Genomic DNA, 15506 nt, shown 5'->3' on the forward strand with positions numbered 1-15506 from the left:
CTGTGCAGGCGCCGAACTTCATGAGCAAATCCATGAGATTCTCTGAAGCCAAGTACACAGCAGTTGAGCTATCTGCTCAGACACCAAAAATAGAAGATGGTGGCACATGTCCAGATCTCAGGTGCATTGAGTCTGACTTAAACGAGCTGCAAGCATCCATCAAGACTGAAGAGGCGGGATGAGGGCTCGGCAAGCTTGACGTGGAGTGTAAAGTCCTCTGCCTTCTTGAATTCCAAAGGTCAACTTGCATCTGGCACGTGGGGAGGGAATAAAGAGGTTTTTCTCCAAAGTTAGCCATCGGACAAAGTAACCAAAAGCATCCATGGAGATTTGATGAACATAGCTATAAGGTACTCCAGGCTGTTAGGGTGAGGAAAGGTTCCCTTTACGGTGCGGCATAAAAGACTTGATCACCCAGTGTTTTCTTGCTTGTTGAGTGATCAGTGGGACATTTACATAGGCCGATTACCAGAAATGAGCGTTAGATAGGTCCTCTGATGATACTGTGATCAAAGAGACCTTTAGCGATCAGCTGGCAGTAAGTGTTCAATTTCCCTACAGCGCCACCACACGAGAAAAAAAGCATTACACCATTTTCAATGATATGATGGGCTGTCTGTGTACAAAGAGGTGATTCCTCCAGAGAGAGATGCTCTCCACTCTCCACTCTTGCTAATGTATGAGGATATTGAATGTCCCCATCTATTTGCACAGAATAAAAAAAAAAAGAAGAAAAATTACCGCTAGTCAATGGGATAAACTGAGATTTTGTATCATTTTTGCTATAATTGCCCCATTTTCTGGCATTTTATCAGAGCAATTTCCTAACAAAGTAAATCTTCGACAATCTAACCATAAATATCAAAGCTATCGCTGGAGGCAATGAAGCATCCAAGGGATCAGTTGCGTCCGTCTTGGATTCCAGTCACATGACGACATGGCAGCCGCCTGCAGACGCATTGATTTATCACTGATGGACGTGGCTGAAGGTTGAAGCTTAATGCGGCAGATCGATGACATCCTAAATGAAACCATAAAACTTACTGGCGGCCTGTGATTTGTCACCTTTTGCAGCATTATTTATCTCTCGAGCCAGGCCAGTACCTGACTCCAGCGTAAGTGCAGATAGACGGAGCGACATTCAATGCATATAACGCTGAGCTAGCATAATAGGGAAAGTTGGCGACTGGTACTTTAAATAAAGTCCTCCCGCACACTTTTTTTTGCCTGTCTGCATGGATTTAGCTCCATCGTGAGGAGCTTGGGGGCTTCCCTAATGTCTCTTTCAGTCATATTATTCTCTGTTTCAGCTGCACAGATAGATATATTTCTCTCACAAGCAGGGGATGTGTCTGCTCCATTTTACTGAATTTGCTGCAAAATACCACATACCACAAACTGTGATATCAGGATCAGGATTTTAGGTTAGAAGCCCCCTATACTCTGCCGGGGCGGCCATACTTTGCTGGTTCTATACTATACTTATACTGTAGATGCTAAACCTTTCTTTCCATTTCATAAATGTTCTAGAAAACCAATGTCAAGTGGTTTGTGTTCTCTGCTGTTTAATGGCCTTGTAGATAAGAGTGAAGTGCTTCATGCAGGCAGAAGAACTTACTGTAAAACCGCTAAACTTGTCCGAGGTCATTAGCGCAGCGATAAAAAATATTTCCTTCAGTCTTTAACGTGATGTTCCCAGACTATAATTGTCCCTAATAATGTCACTCTATTTCCATACAGAGAATTATACCGAATGTTTCCCACCGCTGTGTACGCCCAGAGCACTATTTAATGGCACGGAGATGCTCCGGTAAATTATATTGCTTAGTGTAAGCTACAGCCAAGGTGTTATTGGATAGAATTAGAAAAATAGATATTTGTTGCAACTGTATTTAATGTAGAAGCACCTCTGACTGTTAAAAGAGGGTTCCTATAATGTAAATGTGTACATAAATGACATTACTGATCCTGACTTACATCCTGTATTATACTCCAGAGCTGCATTCACTATTCTGCTGGTGGAGTCACAGTGTACATACATCACATTACTTATCCTGTACTGATCCTGAGTTACATCCTGTATTATACTCCAGAGCTGCATTCACTATTCTGCTGGTGGAGTCACTGTGTACATACATTACATTACTTATCCTGTACTGATCCTGAGTTACAGTACATCCTGTATTATACTCCAGAGCTGCATTCACTATTCTGCCGGTGGAGTCACTGTGTACATTACATTACTTATCCTGTACTGATCCTGAGTTACATCCTGTATTATACTCCAGAGCTGCACTCACTATTCTGCTGGCGCAGTCACTATGTACATACATTACTTATCCTGCACTGATCCTGAGTTACATCCTTTATTATACTCCGGAGCTGCACTCACTATTCTGCCGGTGGAGTCACTGTGTACATACATTACTTATCCTGTACTGATCCTGAGTTACATCCTTTATTATACTCCAGAGCTGCACTCACTATTCTGCCAGTGGAGTCACTGTGTACATACATTACTTATCCTGTACTGATCCTGAGATACATCCTGTATTATACTCCAGAGCTGCACTCACTATTCTGCTGGTGGAGTCACTGTGTACATACATTACTTATCCGGTACTGATCCTGAGTTACATCCTGTAATATACTCCAGAGCTGCACTCACTATTCTGCTGGCGCAGTCACTGTGTACATACATTACTTATCCTGTACTGATCCTGAGATACATCCTGTATTATACTCCAGAGCTGCACTCACTATTCTGCTGGTGGAGTCACTGTGTACATACATTACTTATCCTGTACTGATCCTGAGTTACATCCTGTATTATACTCCAGAGCTGCACTCACAATTCTGCTGATGGGATGTCTCTTTACATACATTCTGTTACTTATGCTGTACTATCTGTACTTACATAAGTTGCAGAGAAAGTTGTGGAGGCAGTATTGTCCAGCTCCATATTATTTACATATAAAAAAACAAGGATGCAGTACTATCTGTATTTAAATAATTTACAGGGAGATACAGAGAGGTAGTACTCTGTATGCCAATAATGTTTACAGCCAAAAATGGGGAGGCAGCACTATATATGCCTACATCATTTACAGGGAGATATGGGGAGAGAGTATTATTTGTACCTATATAATTAACAATTAGAAACAGGGAGGCAGTGCTATCTGTACCTACATTATTTACAGGAAGAGACAGGGAGGCAGTACTATCTGTACCTACATTATTTACAGGAAGAGACAGGGAGGCAGTACTATCTGTACCTACATTATTTACAGGGAGAGACATGGAGGCAGTACTATCTGTACTTACATCATTTACAGGAAGAGACAGGGAGGCAGTACTATCTGTATCTACATCATTTACAGGAAGAGACAGGGAGGCAGTACTATCTGTACCTACATCATTTACAGGAAGAGACAGGGAGGCAGTACTATCTGTACCTACATCATTTACAGAAAGAGACAGGGAGGCCGTTCTATCTGTACCTACATCATTTACAGGAAGAGACAAGGAGGCAGTGCTATCTGTACCTACATCATTTACAGGAAGAGACAGGGAGGCAGTGCTATCTGTACCTACATACTTTTCAGGAAGAGACAGGGAGGCAGTACTATCTGTACCTACATCATTTCCAGGAAGAGACAGGGAGGCAGTACTATCTGTACCTACATCATTTCCAGGAAGAGACAGGGAGGCAGTACTATCTGTACCTACATCATTTACAGGAAGAGACAAGGAGGCAGTGCTATCTGTACCTACATCATTTCCAGGAAGAGACAGGGAGGCAGTACTATCTGTACCTACATCATTTCCAGGAAGAGACAGGGAGGCAGTACTATCTGTACTTACATCATTTCCAGGAAGAGACAGGGAGGCAGTGCTATCTGTACCTACATCATTTCCAGGAAGAGACAGGGAGGCAGTACTATCTGTACCTACATCATTTCCAGGAAGAGACAGGGAGGCAGTACTATCTGTACCTACATCATTTACAGAAAGAGACAGGGAGGCAGTACTATCTGTACCTACATCATTTCCAGGAAAACACAGGGGGGGAATACTATCTGTACCTACATCATTTACAGGAAGAGACAGGGAGGCAGTACTATCTGTACCTACATCATTTACAGAAAGAGACAGGGAGGCAGTACTATCTGTACCTACATCATTTACAGAAAGAGACAGGGAGGCAGTACTATCTGTACCTACATCATTTACAGGAAAACACAGGGGGGGGAATACTATCTGTACCTACATCATTTACAGGAAGAGACAGGGAGGCAGTACTATCTGTACCTACATCATTTACAGAAAGAGACAGGGAGGCAGTACTATCTGTACCTACATCATTTACAGAAAGAGACAGGGAGGCAGTACTATCTGTACCTACATCATTTACAGGAAAATACAGGGGGGAAATACTATCTGTACCTAAATCATTTACAGGGAGAGACAGGGAGGCAGTACTATCTGTACCTACATAATTTACAGGAACAGACAGGGAGGCAGTACTATCTATACCTACATAATTTACAGGAACAGACAGGGAGGCAGTACTATCTATACCTACATCATTTACAGGGAGAAGCAGGGAGGTAGTACTATCTGTACCAATATCATAGAGAGTCTACGGTCAACAGAGAGCTTTGTCTAGATCAATTTGTTGCCAAAAACATTTTCCCTTCTCCTCCTATCAGCTCAACCTCCAGAGTTGAGGGTTTCCAATACATGAGTCCTGGAGCTTGCATTTTATAGGGCCACCCCAGTGGTGTACCTTCCATGAAGACACAATTCCCTGCAGCCGCCAGTAGAGATGTATACAGCTTCTACTGAATTTTGTTGTGGCTATATAAATTAATATGCACTGTTACCACCTTGTAGAGGTCTAGTCATCCGGAAATAAACTTTCTGAATTATATAGATGCAGTAACCAGGCACTGAGCTTTGGACTCACCATGATGCTGCTAATGGATGTAAAGCTTCATTTTATGTATGATGTTGAGCTGTTTACTGCAGTAATTATGCACAGACACATCTGCACTGGTTTGTCATTCCCTCCATGCTCCTGTAATCTCCTAGAAATTATGCTATTAGGGCACAACATGACTTTAAGACCAAGAAATTAGCAACTGGGAGGAAAACTTTTAGCCTTAATGTGTCAGGTGCTAACTATACATCCCCTGTGTCTGCATGATCCTTTTGGTAGACTATGCAAGGTAGAGGAGCAAAACAAGGTAGAGGAGCAAAAATAAGATCCCTTGCTTATATTGAGAAGTTCATATGTACCTCAAGACAAGTCTTTATGAAAGTGTTCTCCTGCACTTTAAAGTGTGGTTCAGCTACATAACACACAATCAGTTGTACCGCTTTTGTTTTTTATTGAACACATGGAGAAAACATCCAAGTTGCAGTGGAAAAAAGTGAATCCTTAAAGGGCTTCTGTCACCCCACTAAACTCATTTTTTTTTTTCTGTGTACTTATAATCCCTATCCTGCCATATTGCCATACATTATGTTATTAATAATTTTCGTTCAGTAGATTTAGCAAAAAACTTACTTTTTTGATCTGCTAATTACCTTTCTACCAGCAAGTAGGGCGTCTACTTGCTGGTAGCAGCCGCAGAAAACCGCCCCCCTCCTTCTGTTGATTGACAGGGCCAGCCGTGATCTCCTCCTCCGGTGGCCCTGTCAGCATTTCAAAAATCGCGCGCCTGTGTTGATTCGGCGCAGGCGCTCTGAGATAAGGAGGCTCGTCTCCTCAGCACTCCCTCAGTGCGCCTGCGCCGATGACGTCACCGAAAGAGAAGACGTCATCGGCGCAGGCGCACTGAGGGAGTGCTGAGGAGGCGAGCCTCCTTATCTCAGAGCGCCTGCGCCGAATCAACACAGGCGCGCGATTTTTGAAATGCTGACAGGGCCACCGGAGGAGGAGATCACGGCTGGCCCTGTCAATCAACAGAAGGAGGGGGCGGTTTTCTGCGGCTGCTACCAGCAAATTCTACGAGCATTCAAGTCACGTCTGCTGGGATTTTCCTTTGAGCTACCAGCAAGTAGACGCCCTCCTTGCTGGTAGAAAGGTAATTAGCATATCATAAAAGTATGTTTTTTGCTAAATCTACTGAATGGAAATTATTAATAACATAATGTATGGCAATATGGCAGGATAGGGATTATAAGTACACCAAAAAAAAAAAATGAGTTTAGTGGGGTGACAGAAGCCCTGATAAGTTGCAGATTTCCCTTTAGAAGCCATCATCTTCATCAAGTGTTCCCTGTAGCTGCAAATAAGATTTGCAGAATGCTGAGGAGGAATTTTGGACCATTCCTCCCTGCAAATGTGTTTCATCATCATTTCTGGGATAACACGTGTGCAAAACTTGAACTTATGCCACATCATTTCCATAGGGATAAGGTCAGGATTCTCCTTAACTATTCCAAAACACAAATCTTCTTCTTTATCCTTTATTTTTTAATTTACATATATGCTTTGTGTCATTGTCTTGTTGCATCACCCAATATCTCTTCATCTTGAGGCCATGGATGCTGCCCTTACACCCTCCAGTAAAATGTTTTCATATACCCCCATACCATGACACTCCCTCCACCAGTCCCATACCATGATGCTCCCTCCTCCAACCCCATACCATGATGCTCCCTCCTCCAACCCCATACCATGATGCCCCTTCTACCAGACACATACCATGATGCTTCCTCCACCAGCAAGTGTCTAGAGCTTGTCAGCTGACCTCATGTGGGTGCACAGTATTCAGAACGCTTTCTATGACTATGGACCCAGGGGGGTCGGAAACACATCAGATGGTGTGCTACCTCTGTACTTTGACATGATGCATCATATTTTAACAAGTTTGGAATGAAATGTTATATTTTATTTTAAAAAATGGTGCTGTATTTGCTCTCTTCTTCTGAAATTCCTCCACCAGCCCCAAACAATGATGCTTCCTTCATCAGCCCCATACCATGATGCCCCTTCTACCAGCCCCATACCATGAGGCTCCCTCCACGTGCCGCAAACCATGATTTTCCCTCCTCCAACTCCATACCACAATGCCCCTTCTACCAGCCCCAAACCGTGATGCTCCTTCCACCAGATCCATACCATGATGCTCACCACCACCAGCCTCACACCATGATACTTTCTCCACCAGCCCCAAAACCATGATGTTTCCTGCACCAGCCCCAAACCATGATTCTCCCTCCACCAGCCCCAAACCATGATTCTCCCTCCGCCAGCTCCAAACCATGATGCCACCACCACAAGTCCCATGGTCCCTTCACCAGTCCCAAACCACGAAGCCACCTCCACTAGCCCCAAACCATGATTTCCCCTCCATTAGTGTCAAACCATGATGGATCTTCCACCACCTCCAAAGCATGAGGTCCCGTGCACCATGCTTCAAAGTTTGGATGAGGTTTTGGTATTGGTGCAGTGTTCTTTTCCACCTAAACTTTGTCAAGGAAGGAAGCCACTGCTGCTTTGCTCAAGACCACCAGGATGTTCCACAATTTGTTTTGGAAAATGTTCTTACCTTTCTTAGTAAATACTAGCTAATCGAAATTAGCATAAACTTTCTCCATGGTTTGTTTCTCAGGTCTATCTCATATTGGGAATGTTACCAAGGATAGAACCAGCTGTATGATTTTGTCCATGCAGGGCAAAGGTTCAGTTTACTACCTTAGCTCTGCTTCTGTATATCCCACCAAGCACCCCCAATTTCCCCACATGATCCTGCTATGGGTAACAATAGAAAACCCTGACCCTATTGTGAAGGAAAGGCAGGATTAAAAGCATCAGTCCTCAGATATTAATTATTTTGCACTTACTTCGCATCTGCAAATTGCTTCTTCTGATGTATTTTCCTCTAAGAATAAACAGAAACATTGAGATGACACAGATCCAATAAACCAGCTCATAAATTATTAATATTGAAGATTGAAATCTGAATGAAGAAACCCTATAACTCCACAGATTCTCCCTGCAGATGAGTCGTTCTCATTACCCCCCCATAGCTGATCATATTAACATCTTTAATCCTGCCATATACAAGGAGGACAATTTAGAAATGCTAAAAGCACTGTCTATTCAGACCCCACAATGGAGGGGGTTAATTACCACCTGAACTACCAAGTATGACTTTCACGTGTGAAAGTTTTGTGCTTTTTGAGAGATTATGCAGCTGCCTCTCTCCTCCAGATGCTGAATGTGAAATGTCTCCTCATCCTTCATCACGACATGATTAATCTATACTGGAGGATGCTGCTTGAATTTAGGGAAGATAAACTAAAAACTTTCATGTTCATTAAACCAAATTTTTTGCAAATTTTTCTCTCTGGTGTTAATGAAATAAAAATTCTACAAAATTTTGAAAATCTGTTCATCATGTTCCCAGTCTTCGATGATTTACTTATTGCTACTTAACTTCTCAACTGTACTCTTTAGTAGCACAATGAGCAACAGCAAAATAAGTCATCAGGAACAGATTTAAAACAGAATCCAATTGGTACATCAGGTGCCTCCTGCTTTTTGCTGAACTCCTCTGCAGACATTTATTTTTATTATTTGTGTCTCTTCTGACACTGACTGACGACTCCCTTCAGTCTCTAGCTCTTTAATTCATTTTAGTGACCTGACTGATCTTGGTGGGACATAACCCACATACAGGCTCCACTTCTCCAGTGTACACTACCAATATCCTCTCACTGTTTCTCCACTATCTCTTGCTGTTTGGCAACTTCTCATGGTTCTCTTCGAGGATCCATACCGCACTTTCATCTGCTCTACTACTTGCTTGACACACAGCACATAGGATCATACCTTACATCAGACTTCCTGTGCCTCAGAAATCTTTTTCCCCCGGGGGACTGATTTCTCTCATGTAGTGCCCTCTTGCACATAATTCCCAACATAATGCCCTTCACATTTTACACGTTTTAAATGCACAGACCCCAATAAGTAATTTACTTTAATTCCCCTTTTTTAATTAGTGGTCACTGTACTTGGAAGAAGCAAAACAGCCATCCTCAGGGAACCACCAGATACACCATGGGGTACATGATGGAGGACGTTAGACATAATAGGGGGTTCAGATGTCCATATTATTTGCACATATGGAGCCCAGACTTCTGATAGCTGCCTTGCCCAGAATGTTTGCGCTTTTTTTGCAATGTCTATAGGTAGCACTTATAGATCAATATAGGGAAGAAAGGGATGAAGAAAGGGAGACCCATAACAAAAAGCAAAAGATAAATTTGAAAAGCATTCCAGTGCTGAGAGGAAGTGCGTGTAGAAGATCTGTGGAGATAAGTTGCCTACAAGAAGTTTAGGGACTTTACAAGCATACTGTGAAAGTTACTAAACATCCACATATTCCTGATGACATTGTGGAACCATAATTTGTAAGTATAATGACCTGTGGAAAAGATGCAGAACCAGCGCAGGGCAAGGGAGAACATTGGAGCATGAAATGCTGAGATGCTCATGTTAGAGGGGCCGGAGGGGTGAAAATGGGATATGTCTGGGTTCAACCCGAACAACCCCTTTATGTCATCTAGAGAAGTGCAGTGTGAGGGATGATTTCTTTTATGTTGGCAACCGGACATTTTAAAATGGGGTCCGCCATCACCACTTAACATGTGACAGACATTTAACACTTCAGATGCCGTGGTCACATTTGACCACGGCATCTGGCTGCTCTAAAACCGGGTGTGCTCTGACTGCCCCGACGGGGATTGGGGGAGTCAGAGCCTGTACACAGCAGCCCATGTCCTCCTATGGAACAGGAAGCAGTTGCATATCAGTTTATATGGCGCCCCTGCCAGTATCAAAACACAAGAAAAACTCGGTTTCTAGGGTAGTGTGCCAGTTTGCAAGCATCACTTACCTCTACTTGGTAGCTAACTACCATCCTGCATGGCTGGTCTTCTGTAGACCAATGGCTGCAGCCTTCTCCGTCTACCATGAAGTCCTCATGGGCATCTCTATTTATCTTCTATGGGAAGGTGATACACAGCTCAGAGATGTCCTAGGCATAGCCCTTATGTTGACACCTGACTCAGCCTAGCATGGCCTGCATGGCAATTAATGATTACGTCCAGGTATGAACCAACCATCTTCAGTGCAATTTCTCAATATCCCTGATTTCCCGACCATCTGTGACATCACTCACAACATACATCTTCAACATGGAATGAAAATTTTTATGTAAGAAAAGGTGCAAGCCTCTTAAGTGCCCTTACAAGCAGTTTAAGATTGGGGATGGCCCCACCTTCAGGACCCAATCGACCATCTACTGCAGCCACATTTTTAAGAGGTATCTGTAGAGATAGAAGAGAGCTACATGTATACATAGCTATATCTCCACTACTTTTTGGATGATAAAGATTACCGGGTGGCCATCAGGGAGGTTGGATGATGAAGAACCCAGGGTACATGCCCCATGAGACCTTCCTATAATCCTTCTAAGACCTGGGAAAGGCAAGAATTGCTATCTACTTCCACAGGCTCAGGACTGGTTTTAGCCTAATCAAATCTGAGTAGGGGTTTAGGCATCATGCACGGTTTTGGCTAGGGTTTATACAAATGGGGACTCTGGCAGGTTGGGAGAGATGCCCAAAGGGTCATGACGCTAATCATTCTTAGAAGGTATGAAATAGGATAGAAAATCATGACCAGTACTGGGCAAGTGACAACAGGGGTACGTTTTGGTTTGGTTCCTCTACTTAGTTCTAGCCTGCGCCTTCCCTCTTCTGCAATGTTTTGTTTGAAGCAATGACACAAGCCCGCCATTTATCGCACGGTGGATGATGCTTTCTGTGGTTTTCGTTGGCTCGTAACATGAAAGTGAAGGTGATACGGGAGACCGGTATAAACACTCGATATGCTTGTATCTTTTCATGATCTTGTGAGTATAATAAATGCTGATTTTAGAAAATCTACTGCGGTGCTTCACTATCCCTTGCTCCTCTATCTAACAACTTACAGGAGAAACGGGTGGAAGTATAATTTGAAGCGCTGGTTGAACAGTGATTGGTTGCATTGTGGAGTGTCGACATCTTCTGGAGTGGTCGGACTTGCATTTGTTGGGAGCAGCGAGTTTTCTATTTTACCTTGGAAATGAAAGCTTTGGAGACCAGTCGGCTAAATGGAGAAAATTGCCGGATTTTGTGTCTATTAGTTGCATTTGTAGATGTATCCGACACCTGATGCCGCATTCTCCTCATTTCACTTGTAATTAGCTAATGTCTCCTCCCCGGTCGCCTCTGATAGAGGACGATGGAAATATCCCGCCATAAGGACGCAAAGTGCTCTGATTTATTTTGGCAGATACTAAGCAGGAGTCAGATGTTTCATTCTGACAATATTCTGGAGCTGGACGAGAGAGGATTTCACAAAGCCAATACCTCATGTCTGAATGATAAGACCTGCTCGGGCTGCACATGGTCTGACTATTGCAGATGTCTACAAACGTCTCCAACACCCAGTGAAGGTCATTTGCCAAAATGCACTTCTCCAAATACAAAATCATCAGAAATTTCTGAAAGGCCAGGGAAGGGCATGATGAAGCTTATTCAAAATGTGGTATTTCAGGGCAAAATACCTATAAATTACCAGGCATGAAAAAGTCCTGGGGGGGGGCGGGGGCGGCAAATGGTGGAACCGGGCGATTCAGGGTGTACTCTTTGACCAAATACATAACACATCGAGCGGTGAGGAGACGAACCTTATGCTAAAAGTGGTGGATGTGAGAATTGTCCTAATTTAAACTATATCTGCACCCTCAGGGGGTAGCTATAGTTTAATACAATGGTGGGGCATGGAGCTGACAGATCTGACCATTCACTCTGTGATCCTGCTATTGTTGGTTTGTGCAATTCAGTGACGTCATCAAATCTGCTGCCCCAAACCACAGGTAGCACAGACAGGGCCATATTTACAATTAGGCACCTAAGGGCACATGCCTAGGGAAGCCACCCAGCAGGGAGGGCGGCGCCAGAGAGAGTTTTATTTTTTATTTTATTTTTTTCTACCCACTTCAGGTCCAGGCACAACAGCAGTTGCCACCAACCAGAACCTACTCTGCAAGAACGAGGTTGTGTCATCTTATCCATTGGGGGCAGATCGCTAGTATATGCCCCCAGTGTCTGATAGGTGCAGGTCCTACCTCTGGGACCTGCACCTATCTCTAGAATGGAGCCTGGAAAGTGGAGGAGGGCGCACTGCGCATGAGCAGCCAGCCGCCCCTTCATTCATTTATATGGGAGTGCCGTCCCTTTGAAATGAATGGGAAGCGCACTGGGGCTGACGGAATTAGCCAAGCCAGTGCTCAGCTATTTTCATCAGTCCCATAGAAATGAATGGAGGGTGGTACACCTTCTTCATTTTGCGGGCTTCTAGATACCTAGGGAAGTGTGGCCTGCTCTGATGGCGACCTACCACTGGTGAGACCCAAGCATTATTCTAGTTTGGTTGATAAGAGGAGGAAAAAAAGGGAAAAACCCCAACTTGAATCTCAAATTAGTCTTCACAACACATCTGGGCCCAGTGTTCATCAAATTTACAACATGTTCATCTTTATAACAGGTAATTCAAAAAATGCAAGAACACATCTGCTTCAGAAAGCTTTGTAAGTAGGTTTTGTTGCTGTTGTTAAAGGAGTTGTCCAACCCTCAAAATCTTAGTGACAAACAGGAAATGGTTAAAAAAACAAAAAAAATAACTTTTTGAGAGCCCCTCCGTTCCAGCACCGTGGCTCCTGATCCTGTTGTTTCCAGTCCCTAGCGGACCAGAAGTGATGAAATCACGTGAACGTTGCAGACAACCTCTGGCCTCAGCAGTGACTTGTGCACATTTGGTGCATGAGAGCCGAGCCCCAGACGTTAAAAAACCAAAATAATACTAAAAAGTGCCCCGCGACACAGCGTTCGGTTCATCTGATTATTCACTCCCACTATATGCTGACAAAAAGATCTGTTACATTGTTTCTGCTTCAGTCATTGTCATATCAAGTCTCCTAAATTAAATTATTTTGGAATTTTCATTCACTTGCAGATTTATTTGGATCATAAGTGGATGAAAATCACCTTGAGATAAAATAGAATGAAATTAAATGATTTTTTATGTGCCGCGATAACAAAAAATGAGAAACACAATGGGAAATTCGATATTCTCACTGCTGAATTATAAAAAATAAATAAAAAAATCACATAATTTCCTCTTCATCCTTTAATCAAAAAGTAAAAATAAGATAAAGTGTTCCAGGAGGATTACATTTTGTCCCCTGCCAGGCAGAGAAACGGGGAGTCTGTTAAAGGGGTAAAACCCCATAAGGATTGGATGTGGAGCCGTTGGCATATATTACCATGACCAGGGGTGCACCTAGCCTTTCTGCTGCCTAAGGCGAAAACTGAAACCGCGCCCCCCCTCCCCCATTTCTTAATCTAACCCCTCCCCTTCAGCCCATGGACCTTCAGCTGCCCCCCTCTTGCCCCTACCTAGTGCTGCCTGTTCTGTCTTCTTAAACGTTCACACAGTGTGCAGTCTGACATTCAGCATAAACCATACCTGTCTTCTAAATAAGAGGACTGTTATTTGTAAATATAACTTGTTTTTATTGGTCAACAGGTTGTACTCTCTGCGCGGTGCACATGGGTGAGAGATTGTATATGTATGGTAGAACTACAAGAATACAAATAACATGTATAACGCATAGGATAGCATGTACTATAACATTACATTAACACAGAAGCACATGGTAAAATGGCTGCCTGTTCATAAGATTACATGTCTAGCTAACAGTAGTAACAACTCCCAGAGTAACAATTACAACTGACTGAACAGCTCTGCATAACATCATGTCCCTGAAACAAAGGTAGATCTCTTACCACAGTGGTGCCCAACCATTTTTCGTCTGAGGGCTGCACTAGACTTGGTATAAATTTTGTGGGCCGGAACCAGGTAGCTTTGCCAGAAAGAAATTCAAACGCTGTGAGGGGGCACGTGTGAGCATTACTACTGTGAAGAGGGCACATATCTGGCATAACTACTGTGAGGGGGCACATATCTGGGCATAACTACTGTGAGGGGGCACATATCAGGGTATAACTACTGTGAGGGGGCACATATCTGGGCATAACTACTGTGAGGGGGCACATATCAGGGTATAACTACTGTGAAGAGGGCACATATCTGGGCATAACTACTGTGAGGGGGCACATATCAGGGTATAACTACTGTGAAGAGGGCACATATCTGGGCATAACTACTGTGAGGGGGCACATATCTGGGCATAAATACTGTGAGGGGGCATGTGTGAGCATTACGTCTGTGAAGAGGGCACATATCTTGGCATTATTACTGTGAGGGGGGCACATATCTGGGCATAACTACTGTGAGGGGGCATGTGTGAGCATTACGTCTGTGAAGAGGGCACATATCTTGGCATTATTACTGTGAGGTGGAACATATCTGGGCATAACTACTGTGAGGGGGCATGTGTGAGCATTACTACTGTGAAGAGGGCACATATCTTGACATTATTACTGTGAGCGGGCATGTGAGGTATACATGTGTGTAATGTACAGTATGTAGTGCAGTATGTGATGATCACACACTGCACTACATACATTACACACATGTATACATCACATACTGCGCTGTCACCTTCTTTTGCAGGTCTACCTTGATGTCTGGTCTTTAGGCTTCAGTCAGATCCTCCACAGCCATGCTTGCGCCGTGTGCCTCCTCCTTTCATCTCCCGCCGGATTCTCCTACAGCAGGGCACTCTATCGCTCCAGTGCCCGCCCAATCTTACCAATCAGGGGCGTAGCTAGAAATGACTGGGCCCCATAGCAAAAAAAATTATGGCCCCCCCCTTCCGGATCTTCCACCCCCACATACCCATCGGACCTCCCATCCATTCCAGAGCTCCCACCCAAACACCCCTCCAGGACCTCCCTCCCCAACATCCCCACACCCCTCCCTAGATCCCCCTAAGTGTCATCTACAGATCCCCCCGTAAGTGTCATCCACAGATCCCCCCCGTAATTGTCATCCACAGATCCCCCCCGTAAGTGTCATCCACAAATCCCCCCCATAAGTGTCATCCACAGATCCCCCCCATAAGTGTCATCCACAGATCCCCCCCATAAGTGTCATCCACAGATCCCCCCCATAAGTGTCATCCACAGATCCCCCCATAAGTGTCATCCACAGATCCCCCCCATAAGTGTCATCCACAGATCCCCCCCATAAGTGTCATCCACAGATCCCCCCCATAAGTGTCATCCACAGATCCCCCCATAAGTGTCATCCACAGATCCCCCCCATAAGTGTCATCCACAGATATCCCCCTCAGTGTCATCCACAGATATCCCCCTCAGTGTCATCCACAGATATCCCCCTCAGTGTCATCCACAGATACCCCCCTCAGTGTCATCCACAGATATCCCCCTCAGTGTCATCCACAGATATCCCC

The sequence above is a fragment of the Bufo bufo genome, chromosome 2, assembly GCF_905171765.1.
Source record: "Bufo bufo chromosome 2, aBufBuf1.1, whole genome shotgun sequence".
Classification (NCBI taxonomy): Eukaryota; Metazoa; Chordata; class Amphibia; order Anura; family Bufonidae; genus Bufo; species Bufo bufo.